Source organism: Pipistrellus kuhlii, unplaced genomic scaffold, assembly GCF_014108245.1.
Source record: "Pipistrellus kuhlii isolate mPipKuh1 unplaced genomic scaffold, mPipKuh1.p scaffold_m20_p_2, whole genome shotgun sequence".
Lineage (NCBI taxonomy): Eukaryota > Metazoa > Chordata > Mammalia > Chiroptera > Vespertilionidae > Pipistrellus > Pipistrellus kuhlii.
In genome coordinates, this window is record NW_023425515.1 from 57,922,044 (window position 1) to 57,943,500 (window position 21,457).

Here is a 21,457-nt window from a genome sequence, read left to right on the forward strand (position 1 = left end):
ATAGACTGGCATATTAGCCAGAAATTTAACAAGGAGAATTGGAAAAGGAGACGGGTATAATGGTCCAATCACAGCTAATACATATCATTGGTGGTTTGGAAGGCTGCACACGTATTCCAGGAAATGCCAGAGAGGGTTTAAGATATCCACATACCCCAGGCTGACCCTAAGGCTTTCGGAAAAGAGGAGATTGAGATAACCCAGTGGAATGTAGCAGCCAAGGAAGACTTGTAAACCGCTTAAACTTTGAATACAAAACCCAACCCATACTCATGTCCAACTGCAAAGGGTGTTAGCTTATTCGTCCAACGTGTTTAAGTAAAACTTTTGACAAGTCATTGGATATAAGCAACAAACTGCTGACAGAAGGGCAAGTCCTAACTGAAAAATAAAAATAGGCATCATAAAAACTGATCAGAGACATCAATGGATGAACAGAATTAGTCTGGGAAATCATTAAGTGAACAAACAAAAAAGTAAATAACAGCAACAAATGCAACAACCCCCCTGGAGGGATTATCAGAAGCCAGAATTCCTATTCTAGAATTGTGAAACATGCACAGAAACAGGATTGTAACTCATACCCTGTTAAAAAAGCAGTCAAGAGAAACTCTCTGGATCTCTCAGCATGGAGAGCAGAAGTTGAATTTAGTACACAAATACTTGAAAGCACCTATTTTCAATATGTTCAAATAACTAAAGTAAACTTTGTTAAATAATTAAATATATTACTATAATTATTCTTTGAATAAAGAGTATCAATGTAATTATATAATTTTTTTAAAAAGAAACAAATTAAAATTCTGGAGTTGAAAAGTACAACCACTAAAATGAGAAAAAATATATTCCAAAGAGACTTAAGAACAAATTTTATGTCAGAAGAGTCAGTGAATTTTATAAATCTGTAGAAACCAACCAATTTTCTGAATAGAAAATAAAATAAAATAATGGAAGACAGTGTGTAGCTTCAGAAATCAATTAGACATCATCAAGCATACTAAAATATGTGTAATGGGGAAAAAAGTAAAGGAGGAAAGGAAGAAAAGGCAGAAAGAGATAATGACCAAAAAACTTGCCAGAAATGGTGAATAACAATCTACACATCTACTAAGCTCAATAAACAAACTCCAATTATAAAAACACAAAAGGATACAATCATAGACAAAAGATAGTCAAACATTGAAAGCCAAAGAAAAAGAGAAATTCTTGACAGAAGCAGAAGAAAAAAGACTTGTTCAATAGAGGGTCAGCACTATGATTAACAATTGATTTCTCATCAAAAACAATTAAAGTCAGAGAACAGAAGGATAACATATTTAAAGTGCTGAAGAAAAATGATGAAAATAGATTGTGACAATTAAGAATTTTATATGCATCAAAACTGTTCTTCAATAATGAATGTAAATTAAAGATATATTCTAAGTTAAACAAAGCCTGAGGTAATTTGTGGCTAGTAAATTGGCCTTTTAAGAAACATTGAAGGAAATATTTTAGATTAAGAGGAAGTGACATCAAAAGTAACTCAAATCCACCCAGAGAAATAAATATAACTAATAATATAATTATGTAGGTAAAAATACATAAGATATAAATGCATAACAAAATACAAAGGAAGGAAATAATAAAGATTAGAGCCCAAATCAATGAAATTGAAAATAATAGAGAACATCAATGAAAATAAAAGTTGATTTTTTTAAAAGGTTACCAGATCTTTGGCTAGAGTGACCAAAGAAAAAGGAGAGAAGATAACAGATACTAAAACCAGGAATTAAATTAGACTCCATAGAAATTAAGAGGGTTAAAAGGTAATATGAACATACACTGAGTGGCCATATTATTATGATCTCTGAATGCATAATAATCTGGCCACTTAGTGTATATACAATATCAATATAATTCATATTGTATAATGCTCTTGTATCCAGTGAACTTGCTTAACTCATTTATTTCTGTATGTCTATATACAAGTGTGTGTGAATACAATCCGTAAAATTTTCCACATACTATATTTTCTGGAAATAAAAATATTTGTTTATTCTTCAATCTAGATGCATTTGATTTCTTTCTTTTCTGTTCTGTTTTCCCTCCTTCCTTGCATTTTCTTTTTCTTTATTTTTTTTTTCTATCTCTCTGAACATAAACCCCTTGTACAATGTTGAATAGAAGAGCTATCACACCCTGCCTTGCTCCTAATTTTCGTTAACTCAGTCTTTCATCATTAAGTATGATGTTAGCTGTTTTTCATAGATGCCCTTTATCAGTTTGCAGAAATTGAAAGTTACTACCATGAGTAGATACTGAATTTTCTCAAATGTTTTTTGTGTCTCTATTCAGATAGTCACATTGTTGTCTCAATTATTCTACTAATCTATATATAAAACCCTAATATGCAAATAGATCAAAGAGCAGAACAACAGACCAGCATGCGCTGACCACCAGGGGATGTGCGCATAACATGGCAGGTGTTGGCAGCAGGTAATAGAGCATGGAACATGGTGGGCATGGGCTGTGGTAGGATGGTGGAGTAGCTGAGCAGGGATGCCAGACTAAGGCAGGGTGCTAGTCTGTCATCGTGGTAAGCCTCTGGTGGTTACTGAGAATTCTTTGCTCTTACGCACTGCTGCTGGTGCTGGCCCTGCTTACACCTGCTGCTGGCGCCGGAGCCACTGCTCGCACCCGCTGCCAGTGCCTGTCCGCAGGCTCTGATCATTTGATGCCATCAGCAAGTGTGAGTCACAGCTGCCTACACGATTTCTCCTAAGGGCTTCTCCACCTCTCCTGCTCCTGAGATGCGATTGGGGCCAGCAGCCGCCTCTCGCACCTGCTGCCAGTGATAGTCCCACTTACACCCGCTGCCAGCACCTTCGGTGAGTGTGAGCAGCAGCTGCCAACCCCTCTCACCCCTGAGGGCTTCTCACCTCCCCTTGTTTCAGAAGGGTGATTGGGGCAGCAGCCTGCCACTTGTACCTGCTGACAGTGCCGATCCTACTCATACCAGCTACTGGCACCGGTCCCAATTGTTCCGCGCCTTCAAGGATGTGTGCGGGGCTGGTGCCATCAGTGTATGGGAGTGATGGCAGCTGGAGTGGGGCTGCTGGCAGACAGGGGATCTGGTGCTCCAGTGGTAGGAGCCAGGCAGGGGTGCGAAGAATGGACCTAGACCTGTCCCTGTGCCCACTGGAGCCTCACAGACCACAGTTCTTTTCCAGGTATATGAATTTGTGCAGTGAGCCCCTAGTATTGTATATTATATTAATTGATTACTGGATGTTAAACTAACCTTGCATTCCTGGGCCAAATCCTTTATGTCTGGTGTACAATACTTTTATAGATTGTTATAATTTGTTTGTAAATATTTTGTTGATATTGTGTTATCTATATTCATGAGGGATATTTTGTGTGTGTGTGTGTGTGTGTGTGTGTGTGTGTGTGTGTGTTGTTTGAGTGTGTGTTTTCCTTAGTGGCTCTGATTGGCTTTGGTCTCAGGTAATACTCTTCTCAGACTGAATAGTCTCTTCTTCCTCTATTTTTTGGAAAAGTTAGTGAAATATTTGTATTATTTATTCTATAACTACCATATTGAAACAGTGAAGCCTTCTGCATCCAGAGTTTTTTTTATAGGGTGACTTAATTTTATCTCTACTGTTGTAGGTCTACTTAGATTTTCTATATCTTCTTGAATTAGTTACGGTAATTTATGTGCTTTTAGAAATTAGACCAATTTATATAAGTTGTCCAATTTCTTAGAATATATACACTGAGTGGCCAGATTATTATTATCTTTGAATGCATAATAATCTGGCCACTCAGTATATATCCTATATAATAAAAGGCTAATATGAAAATTGTCCCCTCCACCAGGAGTTCGACCAGCAGGTAGGTCAGCCAGCGCCCATGTCCCCTCCCCCTGCCAGGCTGGCCAGACTCAGCTCATGCACAAATTCATACACCAGGCATCTAAAAAAAAAATTAATAATAAATAAATAAATATATATAGTGTGTGTATGTACACATATATATGTATATACATGTATATATATGTATGTATTTATATACATACACACATGCATAATAATGTGGCCACTCAGTGTGTGTGTGTATGTGTGTGTGTGTGTGTGTGTACACACACACACATACACACACACACTGAGTGGCCACATTATTATGTATTTAGAGATCATAATAATCTGGCCACTCTGCATATATACTAGCAACAAATAAAACTAAGAAACAATTCTCACTATAGCATCAAAAATAATAAAGGTGAGAGGGGAGAAGATGGCAGCTGGCAGAATGAAGAGGGGGTGAAAGGAGAGTATGTTGATGTGTGTGGTGTGTGTGTGAGTGAGTGGGGACAGTTACATCCAGCAGGAGTATCAGGGGCTGGCATACCAGGCTCTTTTGGCCAGGAAGCACCTACCACCGCTGTGGGCACTCCCCAGACTGCAGGGCTTGGACATGGAGTCCACGCCATATTGAAGGGGAGAGTGTCCTTTTCTAGGAACTCATCAGCATCACCAACTAGACGGGCTTTGGACACTACCTGTGAAGTCACTACAGTTAAAATCCTGCTGTTTTACCACAGACCTGCAAACCCCAGGATGCCCACCTCCTGCAGCAGTGAGACTTCAATCCTTCCCAGCTGCCAACCTCTGGACACCTCAACTGCACCTCCTGAGCTCCACAGGCTGCTCTTGGGTGCCACTGTGAGCCCCCGCTTAGCACTCTCTTACCCAAACAAGGGTGCACAGCCCCGGCAGTATAAATTCGGAATTCCCCTAACCCGGCTGCCTGCCCACGCACACCTCGGTCATGCAGCTTCAGTGCTAGGGCCCATCTGAGTGCATGAGTGTACTGTCTTGGCAAACGGGCCCTGGGTGCCTCTGTGAGCTGCCACTGGGCATACGTGAATCCAACCAGAGGTGCAGTACCTGGCAGAAAAACTTGAGTCTTCCCACTCCACAGCTGCTGACTTCCAGACACCAGTTGCACTTTTCTACAATAGCATGCAGGCTTCCTGAGCACATCGCCCTAAAGGCGGCTCTTGGGTGCCTCTGTGAGTTTCCACAGGGCATTCGCGAATTCAACCAAGGGTGCAAGGCAGCAAAAACTGGGACTTCCCCCTCCCTGGCTGCTGAGCTCTGGACACCACAGTTGTGCGTTTCCAGGACGCAGGCCTACTGAGCCTATTGCCCCTATAGGTGGTCCTGTGTGCCCCCTTTAGCCCCTGCTGGGCATGCTCATATCCAAACAAGGGCATACAGTCCTGGCAGTAGAAATTCAAACTTCCCAGCTGCCTACTCACTGACATTGTGGTCACATGGTTTCAGCACACAGGCCCCCTGAGGCTGCCGCCCCAGCAGGTGACTCCTGGCTGCCTCTGTGAGCAGCCATTGGGTGCACTGGTATCCAACCAAGGGCGCAAGGCCCCGACAGCAGAAACCTGCACATGCCTGTGCTTGGCTGCTGACCTTCCATCACTGCAGTCGCACTGATCCAGTGTGCAAAGCCCCCTGAGCCTGCTTCCCTGGCAGGAGGCTTCTGGGTGTTTCTCTGAGCTGCTGCAAGGCACAACCTTGGCTGCTGGCATCCAGTCCCTGAGGTAGGGAGTTTTCTCAAAAAACTAAAAATGGAAGTCCCTTTGGTCCCAGTGATCCCATTCTAGGAATATATCCCAAGAAACCAGAAACACCAAACAGAAAGGACATATGTACCCCTATGTTCATAGCAGCACAATTTACAATAGCTAAGATTTAGAAACAGCCTAAGTGCCCATCACCAGATAAGTGGGTTAAAAAACAGTGGTACATCTACACAATGGAATACTATGCTGCTATAAAAAGGAAGGAACTCCTACCATTTGTAACAGCATGAATGGAGCTGGAAAGCAATTATGCTAAGCAAAATAAGCCAGTCAGAAAAAAGATTAATATCACATGATCTCACTCATTTGTGGATTATAATGAACAACATAAACTGATGAACAAAAACAGATCCAGAGACAGAGAAGCATTGATCAGATGCTTAGAGGGAAGGTAGGGGAAAGTGGGAGTAAGTGGGAGAGATCAACTGAAGGCCTTGTATGCCTATATATAAGCATAACCAATGGACACAGCTACCAGGGCAGTGAGGGCATGAGTGGGGTTTGGGAGAGGCAATGAGAGGATAAGGACACATATGTAATACCTTAATAAAAATGTTAAAACGGAATAATAAAAGCATTTTTATAGAAATTAACAAGCTGATCTTAAAATCTATATAAAAATACAAAGGACCCAGAACAGTAAGATAATTTGAAAAGGAGGACAAATTTAGATGACTTAAGTAAAAACTTTATTTAAAAAAGAGAATAGTACTGGCATACAGATCAATGCAATGTAATTGTAAGTTCAGAGAATTACCTTTTACATTTTATGTCAGTTAACAATGAGTATGAGTGATGAGTACATGGTAGTTCATTTTACTTTCCTCACTATTCTTGCATATGTTTGAGATTTCTCATAATAAAAAGTGTTAAGTGAAAAGAAAAAAAAAAGAGAGAAATAATTAAAATATAATCCACTCTCTTTGCTGACCACAGAAAAAGCCTTGACTCTTAAAAATCAAATTTGGCGCCAAACCCAGTTTGGCTCAATGAATAGAGCATTGGCTTGGGGACTGAAAGGTCCCGGGTTCGATTCTGGTCAAGGGCATGTACCTTGGTTGTGGGCATATCCCCAAAAGGGCATGTACCTTGGTTGTGGGCATATCCCTCTTGTGTGCAAGAGGCAGCTGATCGATGACTCTCTCTCATCGATGTTTCTAACTCTCTATCTCTTTCCCTTCCTCTCTGTACAAAATCAATAAAATATATATATTTTTAAATAAAAAATTAAATTTGGCCCCAGCCTGTTTGGCTTAGTGGATGGAGTGTTGGCCTGCAGACCAAAAGATTCTGGGATTGATTATAGTCAAGGGCACCTACCTTGGTTGCAGGCTCCTCCCTGGCTTTGGTCTTGGTCAGGCTTGTGCAGGAGACAACCAATAGATGTGTTTCTCTCACATCAGTATTTCTCTCTGTTTTTCCCTTTCTCTTCTATTCTCTCTAAAAATCAATGGAAAAATATAATCATCTGAGGGGAAAAAGTGTAAAATCTGGCCCTGGCTGGTGGCTCAGTTGGTTGTTGCATCGTCCATTATGCCAAAATATTGATGGTTTGATTTTAGGTAAAGACACCATCCTAGGTTTTGTGGTTTGATCTCTGGTCGGGGCATATCTGGGAGATATCTGATTAATGTTTCTCTCTCTAAAAAAAAATCAAATCTAAACAAGGTCATAATGAATCATAGATGAGTGAACACTCAGAAACAATCTGAGTAAGTTACAATAAATGGTGAATAGATGGGAGAGCATTAACAGAAGTGCCTGGATTAGGATATCTATCTATATGAGAATTTTGCAAAGTAGGATGTGTAGTCAAAGCAATCCTTTGTTCCTGGTCAATGTTAAGATCTATAGTTGATTGATCACCTGCCCCCCCCCTTCATTTAAAAAAAAATTATTTGGGGACTTTTTTTTTTATACAATAGGTTACTGTAATATAATACATTTGTTCCTTCTCTGGAAAGCCATTTAGAATCTTTACTGCAGAATATACAATTCTTTTGCTAAAGGGTCTCTGCCAAGAGAAGCATTCTTCTGTGCTTTGTAGTTTGCATTGATTACTGAGCTGTATCCCAGTGCATCACTGGGTGTTGATTGTAATCTAAAGCCTTACACAGTTTGGTCCTAATTAAGGAATTTTGATACTGGTGGTCAATAATATAATGACTAAGACAGATCTGGGTAACTTGAAAAAATGTAACAAATTTTGGAACCTGAAATGTTAGGAGCAAATTATTCTTTTGTGATGACACATACTCTGGAAATCTATTTTAGAGGTGGTTTTAGTGAATAGTACTGAACTTAAAAAGAAAACAAACAGGAAGTTGATAAGTAGACAGTAGTGCCAAAAATAAGGTTTATGTTCCTTAATCTAATCTGACATGCCTTCAGAATATTGCATTTCTTTGATGATCAGCTTTCCAAACAGTTTCTACCCAATACTTAACCCCACTACATAGTGACAGAGTTAATGGTTTTCTCATGAGGCAGATATGAATAGGAACAGCATTCAAAGACAACTGGTCTCACTTCCAGGTCCATCTTTGGGCCAAGATATGTAGTCGCCAACAGTGAGTTGGCGACTGTATTTTTTGAGTCCTGGCGCAAAGTAAGATCCATCTGTTTTGCCCAGCCGTTTTCCTGAGTGCCACAAAATGGTCCTGTTATTAGTCTTATTTGTGGTTCTATTTGAGGTTAGCGGATAATGTAAATAAACTTCAGTCCTCCTTGTGATGAAGGTAGCATGGGAATTAAAAGTGTTGGTGTTGGTAGTGGTAAGTGATGTTGTGTCTCTATTTTCTCAATTGCTCTGTTTTCTTTGGATTGGGAAACAGACATTTAAGAATGAGTTTGTCATCTGGAAGGAGAGTTGTGACCAAGTTTCCCTCAACAGGATACAAGATGTTATTTTTGAGCTTCATTACCCTCACCAAGGGGGAAAAAAGAGGGGAAAAATAAAGAAGAAAGTGAAAGTAAGGGAAAAAGGCAGAAACAGAGAAGAAAGAGAAAGATCAGAGAAGGAATGCTGTGAGGAGAGGTAAAGAATGTAACTGACTATTCATAGAAATGGCGTTATTATTTTGAACCAATAGTTAAGTTCACTCCACATCTGGTGAATTAAGAAAAGGAAATCTGACTGATTAAATTGAACTGCTAGTTGTCAGTTAAATCATTTATATCTAAATATACAATAGGGTTTCCATCACTTTTTCTTGTCTGAACTAGACAGTGAATTAGTCTCACTAACCATATTTGAGTGGTGAATAGAATAATACCAATTGGTGATTCAGATTTAAGTAGAGGTGGGCAGTTTTTACATTTCTGAATCAGTTATTGGGCATTATTGTTATCACATACAATTTCTAATCCTGGGTTATTTTTGTCTGTTTCTATTATGAATGTTTTGTTGCCTTATTAGGAAATGTACGCACTCCCCTCCTCTCATTCAGTTGTCCCTGGTGATGCCTTCATAATTTCTGTCTTTATACTGGTACATTTTTAGTCTGATTCAGGCATATGAGAAACAGGGGAAAAGTTTAGTCAATGTCAGTGATTTTTTTTTGATCCATTCATAGATAGATTTAGTGAAACTAAACCAATTTGCATTTAAAATCTATATACATCAAATAGACACAATACTCAAAATATTCCCCCATATGCTTCAAAGGAAAAAGAAAACAGAATTTACAAGTGAGAACTAGATGCATTTTCTAATAATATTTGCAATTTCTGGGGGGATTTATGATCATGCTCTCATATGTGGAAATGTTAATTTATTACCTTGCACTAATATGAAGGTGAACATAAACACACCACTTTAGTTTTATAAGCATATAAAAAAATGTACTGCCATGCTGTAAAGTAAAAGGAATATAATTGTATTGTCTCCATTTTACATTTAAAAACTACATTTTTCTAAATCATGTCATGTCAGTTATTTGAAGCTAAAAATAGGGATGACTTAATCCTGTCTGTGTTTTTTGTGTGTTTTTTTTTAACTATTATCTTTTTTATAGAGGGTATTGTATGAAGAAAGGATTGAAAAAATAGTATCACATTTAAAGCCCAAATATTTATGACTTACTTGGGTATTTTAATGCTTGGACTCTTAATTTGAAGATTAGAAGTACATATTAAAAATGTGATTGCAGTTATTTAAGCAAGGAGGTTTGGTTCAAATCCTGATGGTCTTCCCGTGCTGCTTCAAACAGCACTGGCTGTAAGTGACAGTGTATACTATGTGTGGTATGGGGCAAGGTAAACCCACAATGCATTGCAGTGGGCATTTTGTATTGCTAAATATGTCCATTTATCTCCACTTCACCATTTGCCTCACCACCTATTCACTTATTTGAAAGTAGTGTGTCTAACATTTTTTCCAATTCTGTTTAAAGTCATGATTTACTTTAACATGTGATCATAGATTTTTGTCTTTATTCTATGAAATTAATATTTTATGTAATCTTTAGGCTGTGAAATTGACTAGGAGTTTTTATTTTTAAAACAGAATATTGTTAAAAATTGAGAGGCACTGAGCTTCTAGTCATACCATTATGAAGTCCTTAACATGGAGGCATATTTTGTTTTTCAGAATTGCTTTTTCCTCTTTAGATCCTTCTCTTTTCATTAAAAATCTACTGTGGGAAGAGGGTTATTTTTTTCTTAACAGAAAAAAAAAAGTCACGCTTGACTGATAATGCATTGCTTTGGATGGTGAAACATTATGAAAGTTTAATTTTTAATTAAATCTGAAATACCAATTATAACTGAAAGAGATTTTAACCTGTTTCTTTTCAGGCTGCCTGAAGTTACATTTAGAGACTGAAATCACTGCACCTTAAAAACAAAAGATTGAGCTGCACTGCATTCCTGTAAGTGAAAGCTTCCTGTATCTTCCTCTGTGTTTTGGTGACCAGTTCAATAAAGGACAAAAATATTGCTAATGTAGTTCCAGACATGAGTAAAAAATTTACTGCTCCTGAAGAAATATACATTTAAATGATTTTCTTCTTTTAAAAAAAGAAAACTTGTTGGGCTCAATATTCAGTATGTCTTTTTTACCCAGCCTAAATTGCAAATCCTTTCTTTTGGCTGGTTTGAATTGCATTAGGGAGGGTGTCACCCACTGTGCATCAGCACAGTGACATTCACCCTGTCAGGAAGGATTCTTGCTTTTTTTTTTTTTTTTTTTTTTTTACAAATCTCAATGAGGGTAACAGGTTTTTTATGGAATCAAAGTAAATTCCTTTTTTCTTTGTGATGTCATTAGAAATGTTTAGCCTTTGTGTCAATGGAAATGGAAAGTTCATGATGACATCACAAGATTCCGTTGCCTTGAGGACTTTGGGCAAAACTAAGTAAAATGCATAATTCCCTTGTGTGCGTGTGTTCCCCATTCTGCTATGAAACAGTCAAAATAGCACATCTTATGTCTTCCCGTGAGCTACAAGGCTGTCTCTCAGAGCCCCATTGTTCCATAAATGCATGTCAGAGTCTACCACAGTCTGGTATACCCTTATTTAGCTGCTGTTTTGTCAATGTACTTGGAAGAACAATTAACATTTGGGATTTCAATGTCTGAATAACAGGCAATGAATAGGACCCGAGCATATAAAAGATTCAGACGCCCAGGATAAGAAAACAGAAGCTTATCATTCATGGGGGGAAAAAAGAAAAGCATTTTAATGCTGCACTCAAAGGTTGTGAAATACTACAAGGAAAGTCAATCTGTTTATTTTAAATTTAAAATAAAAATGTGGATTTTGGTAGTGATATGCAGAAGGGTTATGGATGTCTTCCTAAATTTTGCAATTTAATGTATTGCAAGGTCTTTTGCTATAAAAATCTTAAAACCCTTAAATAAAATTCATCTGTTTGAGTCATTCTTGGGATGCCACATGTGGGGTAATTCAGTAGATTTCAGAGTATCCCAGTGTCTGTCCAACAGAGGACACAAAAGGTGATTCACAGGATTTTTTCCATTTTAACTTTTGGTTCACTGCACTCTTTCGTTATTGACTATGATTCTTGTGTGTTGACGATAGACAGCCCTCAAGTTGTTAAATATCTCTGCCCATTGTTTGAATTCCTGTTAGGTCCTTTTTTTTTTTTTTTTTTTTAAAGAACTGATGCATAACCTCAATGTCAGGGTCTCCAGAGGAACTTTGGTGGCTTATGCATATTGCCCACTCAGCTCAGTGCCTAGAGTATGACTGGATAAATGATGGTTATTGTTATTTTTGTCATAAGTACAACAGTTCAAACACATAGATGGTAAGGTCTTTAAAAGAAGTGTCCATTTCTTATTCTTTTTTATAATTCCCATTATAAAACTTTAGGATGCATTCTGTCAGAAAATTATTGTGAAGAGCAGTTGAATACAGTTTTTGACGGGAAGAAAATTATAAAGGAATTTGTCCAAGACAAACCTAGTGTATATTATCTCATATTAGGCATCTGTCTCCCAATCCTTCTCCTTTTTTACTTTACATTGATTTTTCCTGACCAGAATGAGATGTGCCCATTCATACCATATTGTTCTTTGTAAAACGGTGTTCAATTGTTTTCTAAGCTGTGTGTCATGCACCCCAGACACTGGAGTTGTCTCTAAAGATAAATCTCCCTGAATCAGGATGGATGATGCTCTGCACCTGTTTGTCTAATTGCCATGCAAGTGAGTTGTGCTTCAAGGAAATAGGGAAAATGGTACAACAGATATTGGGTCAAGAAGCCAGAGATTTGGGAACTTGCCGTTAGAAACTCCTACTTTCAGGGCGTAAAAAGGCAGGACCAGGTAGGTTCTTGGCACAACATTTTTAGAACTCAGAACCATTTGACCTTCTTCTAAGTTTAGCCTTCGGGTGTTTGTTTGTTTGTTTGTTTTGCATAAGGGTCTCTGCCCTCCCCACCAGTTTTAATTTAGCTCCAAAGGGGTTCCTTTATTTTTATTAAATTAGCTTCTGGTGATATAAATTAAGGCTCTCATAAAACAGCCTCTGAGGCAGAACTAAAATGATAAGACTCAGGTTTAGTGAGTAGTGCTGTTATCATATTGAGTAACATTGAAAGATATCAAAGTACTTTATAAATATACTTCACATTTTTTAAGATTAAAAATTGAGGTAAAAGGGATTTAAGGGCAGAGCATCATCAAACATTATAGGTAGAAAGGATATAAGAAATAAAAGTTTAGTCACCTAATTTTAAAATAAGTATTATAAAAAGAGACCCAGTGTAGGGCATACAGGTTCCTCATACATACTGACCACCAAAGTACATCATCCTTAGAATTTAGGCCTGAGAGTAGATTGAAATTTAGACTCTGGGACTTGGATGTTTCCTTTACATTAGGACTGAGCAGTATTTCTTGAGGAACAAATTGCTTTTGGCTCATTTTATGAAACCAATTGAACTGTATTTCCTTCTACCATGTAGTCCAAAATTCATATATAAAAGGTATTTTTTCCTGTACATTTTGATATCATACATCAGTTTGTACAACAAGTCACATGGAGGCAAATTTACTTGATTGACTTAATATTCTTTATGATGATTTACAAAGTGGGCAGAGGACCAATAGAAACCAGTAGTTTAATTTGGCTGGTAGGCATGGTGAAACCAGTAATTAGAACAGAGTCATTGTGAAATGGAACTCAGATTCTACAATTGTGTGTATCACATATGGTATCAGAATGTCACAGTTGCCAGGGGTCATTTCCATCAGAGAAGTTTTTTAGGGCCTGAAAAAAAATGAAATAAACTTTAATAATTTAAAATGAAATACTTGCTCTGGTAATTTATTTCAGGTTTCCTTTATTGGATTCTGTCATTTAGCAATCTAAAGAGACCAGAGTAGGAATGATTCTATTATTTTACCCAAAGCTAAGCCCCAGATATGTCTTAGTTTTTTCCTCAAATTTATTTTATCTCCTCCAGACCTTTTCACACCCCAAACCAAGAACAAGCTAAAGTCACTGTGTCCAAAAAATTACTGGCCTCGTCTTTGTGTCCTAAACAAGGAGTCACAATGTTGTGCCTTAAAATTTTCCAAGGAAGCTTTGGCACATAGAGATTTAGGGAGAATTAGAGCCCGAGGAGGCCAGAGCAGGGCCTTGGAAGTAGGTATTCAAGATTCTCTCCCCAGACCTCCCCTCTCTTTTCTCGATAATAATGAATAAAAATTTACTATGTACCAATTAAGAACAAACCATTTCTCCAGGATACATAGATACATAGCACCTGTTTCCTATCATCAAGAAGTTTATAATCCATTTGAGCAATAGATAAATATTTTTCTAGACAAAGTGTTATATGGGTAGAGTAAAGGAAGTAAATAGTTATTATTTCTTCTGGACCATCAAGAAGTAATATGATATTAACAAGCAGCTCAAGGAGAGGGAGTAATAAAAATGAAAGTTGAGGGAATAGTGAGAAGTAATGGTATGATTTGATTATAGGATGCTGGTTGAGACAAGTGTTTTCCAGAGTGTGGGCTGCAACCCATTCGTAGGTCATGAAATCACTTTCAAAGATCAGAGTCAAAATGCTTTTAATAAAACAGAATCAAAGGAAAATGATTTATAAAAACTGTGTTACCTATTTTCAAGACAGTGACTACAAAATAAATATAGTATTTCTTACTGGGAAATGCCACCAAAATATGAAAGCAAATCTAAAGATGATAGGTATTTTATATACTTCAACTCATGTAATCCTCACTGAGGGATAATATTATTTTTCACCTTTTTTACATATGAGGGGATGGTGGGATTAAGCAATTTGTCCAGGACATCCAAAGGGTAAATGGTAGAGGTAGTAGGGGAATATGTCTGTTAAACTTCACATTCATACTCTTCCCACGATTTGACACTGCTTTTCAGAATTGCATGACTTTACTTATTTCACTGTTAGCCCACACATTTGTATCTCTAGTCCTGATATCACTCCCAAACTCCAGTCCTGTATCTATAATATTTTTATTTAAATCTTCAACCAAATATCATATCAGTCCCTCAGAGGCAATAGATCAACATTGAATTTTTTCTCCTACTTAAAAATCATCTTCCTTTTGATTTTTTAAAAAATATATATTTTATTGATTTTTTTACAGAGGAAGGGAGAGAGATAGAGAGCCAGAAACGTCGATGAGAGAGAAACATCGACCAGCCGGGATGTGCCCGTAGCCAATGTACATGCCCTTGACTGGAATTGAACCGGGACCTTTCAGTCCGCAGACCAACGCTCTACTACTGAGCCAAACCGGTTTCAACTATCTTCCTTTTGATTATCCTAATTTTCTTCACCCCAGTTCTCCAGGTCTCTTGGATCAAAATATACTATTTCCTTTGTTTCTCCCATCTCCCATACCCCCTCAGGTGTCCAGTGAGTGTCTGAGTCTTATTAATTTTTATTCTTTGGTATCTCTGTCCTAGAAAGACTGGAAGGGAGACGCGCTTATCCTAAACACTGTTGCCCCATTAGATTTCCTGAAGCAGGAGCCCCAATATCATGCCATCTTTGTTCAGACAAAACTTTAATAATTCTATGTTAATTAATAAAAAATCCCTAACTAATACCTGTGATATTGTAAAACCTAATTAACCCCATTTATGACTTAATCTTACCATACCCTCAGGTCAGTCCCTTCACTCACCTTCATTATTATTTTTTCTACTACTTCCATTAAACTTTCCTTCCCTGACTTGGTCAGAAATAGTCCACTCTCCCAAACTTACCAAGTTCAGCACCTGTAGTAGCTCTGCCAGCAATATGATTTAGACTTCCAGCCTTCAAATCTGGGGAGAGAATAAGATACTATTGTTTTAAGTCAATATGTTTGTAAGTAATTTGTTATAGCTGCCTAAGGAACTAATACAGAACTTCCTTACACTGGTTTTTGAGATATGAGTGTGTATATGTATGTGTGTGTGTGTGTGTGTGTGTACATATATATATGTGTGTGTGTGTGTATGTGTGTGTGTGTATATATATATCGTAATATATATATATATTAATTACTTTTTTTATCCTCACGTGAGGGTGTGTGTGTGTGTGTGTGTGTGTGTGTGTTTAATTCATTTTAGAAAGAGAGGAAGAAGGGAGAAAGAAAGAGAAATAGCAATGTGAGAAACATCAATCAGTTGCCTCCAATATGTGCCTCAGCTGACGATTGAACCCACAACCCACAACCTAGGCATGTGTCCTGAATGAGAATTGAAGTTCAACTTTTCCATGTACTAGATGATGGTCCAACCAACTGAGCCACCCAACCGGGGCTACTTTCTACATTTTTAAACAATATTTATGTTCACACCCTATCCTTTTACTTGAAAATAAATTCTTTACTGATAGAGTCCATATCTAATTAACATTTCTAAACCCTAATGAAATACCACAATAGATCATTAATGCATTATTCAATCATGCATAATTTAACACTAGTAATATAGAAATGACTCTTGACTCTCATAGAAGTTACTGTCTCCTAAGGGAATTAAACATTAAATACATAAACAAATAATTACACATTATAAATTATAGTGCACAAGAAGAGACAATAGGTATGAAAGACAACAGTGGGTGGGAGAAATCTATTATACTGTCCATTGGGTGCTTAGGAAATAATTTTCGGAGGAAGTCTTATTTAAGTTGAGAGTTGCAGGACAGGAAGACCAGGCAGGTGAAAAATTTGGGGTGGAGATGGCAACATGTGAGGGAGAGAGCTCCAGGCAGAAGCAGCATAGTCAAAGCCCTGAGTCATGGACAAACTGTGCATTCAGGGAAATAAAACAATTCAAGAGTGGCTAGAACAAAGTGAGCAAAGGAGAAGAGTAACTGGAGGTGAGGTCAGAGAAGTAGCCAGGATACGATTTAGATTTGAACACATTTGAAAAGCACTTAGTAGGCCTGGTGGAGGGGGTGGGGGAGGGGTTGGGGAAGATGCACATATGTTTAAGGAGAGCTCAAAAATGAAAAAAAAAGATAAAAATAATTTAAATCTAAATAGTATGCATAAGCTCATAGCATCCACACATTTATTATGAATTCTCACAGGGTTTACTTCTGATTTTGAAGAGGGCTTGAACTTCTGAAACTGAGGACTAATAATGCACAACATATTTCCAACCTGTATAACCAGAGTAGATCTCTGACAACCTCTAAGATGAGGTCAAGTTAATTTTATTTCCTTTCTAGTTAATAATTATTAAAATTCTGTTGTTGGTTAATGGATCTTTTATTTTTGTTTATTTTTAAATGTTCACTATGTAAGATAGGAATGAATACCAAAAATGTTTTACTATTAGAGTGTATTTTTAACTGTTAAACCTTAATCTTATTTTTAATTTTGCTTCATTTTATCATATGCAGTGACCAAGGGCCTAGAGGCACAAAAAGCCTTGAAAATGAATCATAATTATCCTCATTATTACTACCTACAATATTACTAAATTTCTGGATTAAAAACAATCCATACTCTTTTCAAGTGCCATACATTAATACCCTGGAATACCAGGAAGTCAGAATAGAGACATTAGTTTGTTTGCAAAGTGATGGAAATTATGTCCTTTTGCCTTTAAAGAAAAAATAAGAGTAAATATAATGTGGAAATTAAACCATAGAGAAATAGGTTAAGCTCTAAATATATGAGGGATTACCTGCTGTACTTCAGGCAAAAGATATTTGGATCATAAAATACTATAGTTACAGAGAACCTTAGGAATTATTTATTCCAGCCTCCTCTTCTTGGAGATGAACAAAATTCAGGCCTAGAATTCTTATCCACTTAAATCTGAAAGCTAGAATTTTAACTCCAGTTCTTAGGAGCTAGATTTTGACAGCTAAACCTAACTTGTGATCAAGGCACCATAACCCTTTCAAAGCCTTGGGTGGAAAAAGGGATATTTACTATAGGAGATGAGTCTACAGACAAGCTCTAGTTAATAAAAATCTGAACAATATATATTGCTCACAATCTATTTACTTCATGTATAGATGCCTCATAAAAGTGGTTTTAATCCTTGCTACCACACTTAGCAAACACTCAACATAGTAGGAATTATTTTTTTTTTTTGTAATAAGAATACCAGCTTGCCCTAATCTGTTTGACTTAGTGGATAGAGCGTTGGCCTGTGGATGGAAGGGTCCCAGGTTCAATTCCCATCAAGTGCGCATACCTTGGTTGCAGGCACATTTCCAGTAGGGGGTGTGCAGGAGGCAGCTGATTGATGTTTCTCTCTCATCATGTTTCTAACTCTCTATCCTTCTCCCTTCCTCTCTGTAAAAAGTCAATGAAATATACTTTTTAAAAAATAATACTAGCTTGATATTTAACATCAAGATTGCAAAGCTAGTGAGTTTGTATTAATGACACACTTAGCTGAGTCAAACTCTGTACTGTCTCCTGCTTAGTGTTTTTATCTACTTCCTTTTGTTATCACCTTAGTATATATGATTACAGAGGTTCTCTAATAGTGCAAATGTCTGAAAATTTTGAAAAAAAGTCGTTTTAAGAAGGTAAGGAAGAAAGTTTCAGTTAAGAGAGTTGCCCTCTCTGCGTAAAGCTCTTTTAATTTGATTCTCACAACATTGCCTCCAGACAGATGTTATAATCCTTAGTTTCCAATTTAGGAAACTGAGGCTTCAATGAGATTTAATTGCTCCACACATTAAAAGCGTGAGCCAAAATTCAAACTTATCTGCCTGATCCCAAGTGTCCTTCTCATATACTACCCACCTCCCTGTCTGCTCTTCTCCTGGATGCTAGCTAGCCTTCCATTGTTTGCAACCTTATCTGGCAAAGTATAACACATGCTATCATAGACATCCCATGAAGTAAGAGAGTGTGTTGAGAGGGAGCTTTTATAATTAAGTCATATCATCTGGTTCTGAAATAAATACCATACCGTCTATATAAGTGGTTCTCAAACTTTCTAATGCTATGACCCTTTAATACAGTTCCTCAGGTTGTGGTGACCCCCAACCATAACATTATTTTCGTTGCTACTTCTAACAGTAATTTTGCTACTGTTAATGAATCGTAATGTAAATATCTGTGTTTTCCGATGGTCTTAGGCTCTACAGCAGTGGTTCGAGACCCACGGGTTGAGAACCACTAGCAGAGTCGCCTAAGACCATCGGAAAACACAGATATTTACGTTACGATTCATTAACAGTAGCAAAATTACTGTTAGAAGTAGCAACGAAAATAATGTTATGGTTGGGGGTCACCACTGTATTAAAGGATTGCGGCAATAGAAAGATTGAGAACCACTGGCCGATATGTTTCAGTCTTTGAAAACTGAGGAGCTGGGAAGATTAGTCAAATTCCTGACATTATTCTTTCATTTCTACATCATCTAGACTCACTGTGTTTCTGTGCTCAAGATCCTAATCAAATCAGATAGTGGTTCCACTAACCTAGATCAGTTTCACACCTTTGAAAGTGAAAGAAGTAAATCCATTGTATTTATTAGGACAATAAGAATTAATGAGATTTACATTTTCCTTCTGAGGTCTAACTTATTGGGAGCCTTATAAGCCTGAGCAGTGATTCAGGTCAATGGAAGTGTTCATCATTACTGCTATTAAATATGCCAAACTGAAAATCCAAACATACTTAAGAATTATTAATATTGTTCTCTAATTAACACTGAGGTCTACATTAGAAGTGTAGTACTTGGTAAAAACAGGGGGTAACAAGGAAAATATTTGAAAGGTTTGAAACATTGTTGATGGCAGCCTCCACTGCAAACATGATCCTGGGTTTTCTTCCATGTGTTCATGTGAACAGCTGCATGTATACACCTCCATTTCTGAGGCAGTCATTTTCTGTTATTGATATACTAGAACAGTTATTTTTAAATCAAATCTCACTGTAGAGTAGCACTTGTATACATAATAACTTTATGATAATTAAGGCAATGCTGCCTGTTATGGTTCTGGAGTTTTCCCACCTCTACTTCTTTTTTTAAAATTTCTACTTCTTGCCCTGACCGGTTTGGCTCAATGGATAGAGCGTCGGCTTGGGGACTGAAAGGTCCCCGGTTCGATTCCGGTCAAGGGCATGTACCTTGGTTGCGGGCATATCCCCAGTAGGGGGTGTGCAGGAGGCAGCTGATCGATGACTCTCTATCATCGATGTTTGTAGCTCTCTATCTCTCTCCCTTCCTCTCTGTAAAAAATCAATAAAATATATTTTAAAAAAAAATTCTACTTCTTAAATTTCACTTCAGGTCTTTCTGTTTAAAGTCCTTAGCAGTCCATTCAAGTGTTCTAAAATAATTCAGTGAAAAACATCCTTCCTGCTTCACAGAAGGGATTTATTCTTTGGCTCAGCCTTACTCTTTGCAATACATATGTTGCTGGTAGCCCTATTATGTACATATACATAATGCAGAAAGTGCATTAATATAGCCTTTGAATTTCTGGGTCCTTGGGATAAAAAATGTTTTTAAAAATCTTATATTTTGTGAAAAATCCAATTCTGGTTCAATGTTTTGTTCTCAATGTTTTGCATGAATAAGAAGCTTTTATAAGCGAATAGAAGTTTATCTAATCTCTTTAAGACTGATGAGAAACAATCAGGAGACTTATGATTCTGGAACAGTGAATTTCCAGGGAATTAAGCACACATTTCTCAAGAAACAATAGAGTGTCATACCCCAGGCTGTAGCACATGGGCTGTAAATGCACCCTTCGTGTATGGCAATTTGAATGCACCATTCTTTGAGTCAACTGGAAAAGGGAGGAGGCCATGATGAACTGCCATTCTTTCAGGAGGTATGAGATATTAAATATTAAATACTGTTTTATCTACCATGTTAGTTAATTTCTTGAGGGGAAGAACCATGAGTAATTTACTAATTTTCTCAGTAAGTGAAACTACTACCAGGTAGATGTTCAAAAGTTTTTTGTTTTTTTTAGTATTCTGTGTAAAAATTCAGTAAAATTTTAATAATTTTATTTAAAGAATACTAGATTCATTAGTTTGACTATATGTATACCATACCATGTGATATGAACAGATAATATTGAAATTTATATAGCCATTAGAAAAAGAATGAAATATACCTATTGACCTAGATGGATGACCACAATTTGTTAAATGAAAAGAGCAAATTTTCAGGGTAATGAGTATTTATGAATAAATATGTTATATATGTCAGTATGAACAAGGTGAAAAAAAGATAAACACATACCATGTTCTTCACAATGATCATCCATCGGGTAAGAACAGGAAAAGATTCAGAAGAATATTATTTTTTCTTTAAATGTCTTATTATTTCACTTATAGTAATATCTATTATGAAAGTAAGTTTGAACATGAATATACAAAATTATTTTTAAGTTACTACCTTTTATTTTTTGTAAAAGCAGCCTGATAAAAATAATCACCATACAGAAGTTTTAATTTCATTGTTTCAAGTTCCATAGTAAAGTACATACTCGACATAGATTGATTCATTAAATCAATGGATATTTTCTGAGCTCTATGATGGTACTAGTTATTGTTAACAAGTATGATATTATGTGTGTGTGTGTATGTGTGTGTGCATGCAAAGCTAAACTCTTTCATGATGCAAGTTCATATATGGAATCACATACAAAGAACTAATAGTTGAGCAAACAAAAGTTTTCATCCTTTACTATAACTTCTCTAAGCAGAAAACCTAATGAATGCACAAAAGAAAACTTCCTAATAATTTATTTTTATTTTGTCCTCTCTCATCCACATATATTTCCCCATTATAGCTACTAGCAGTGTTTTTCTTACCTTTCCTCACTCTTCTTTACAAGAACTACTCCTAACTCTCC

The 21,457-nt window shown here is 36.9% G+C and overlaps 1 protein-coding gene across 6 annotated transcripts in view; it reads left to right on the forward strand.

Moving 5' to 3' along the window:
- Positions 1-21,457, forward strand: part of ZBTB20 (zinc finger and BTB domain containing 20) — an 821,112-nt gene that overhangs the window by 297,590 nt on the left and 502,065 nt on the right. For all 6 annotated transcript variants that reach the window (XM_045583975.1, XM_036444509.2, XM_045583978.1 and 3 more), the window contains one exon: positions 10,442-10,515. The gene's annotated coding sequence lies outside the window, so the exon portion shown is untranslated. The remainder of the gene's footprint in view (positions 1-10,441; positions 10,516-21,457) is intronic.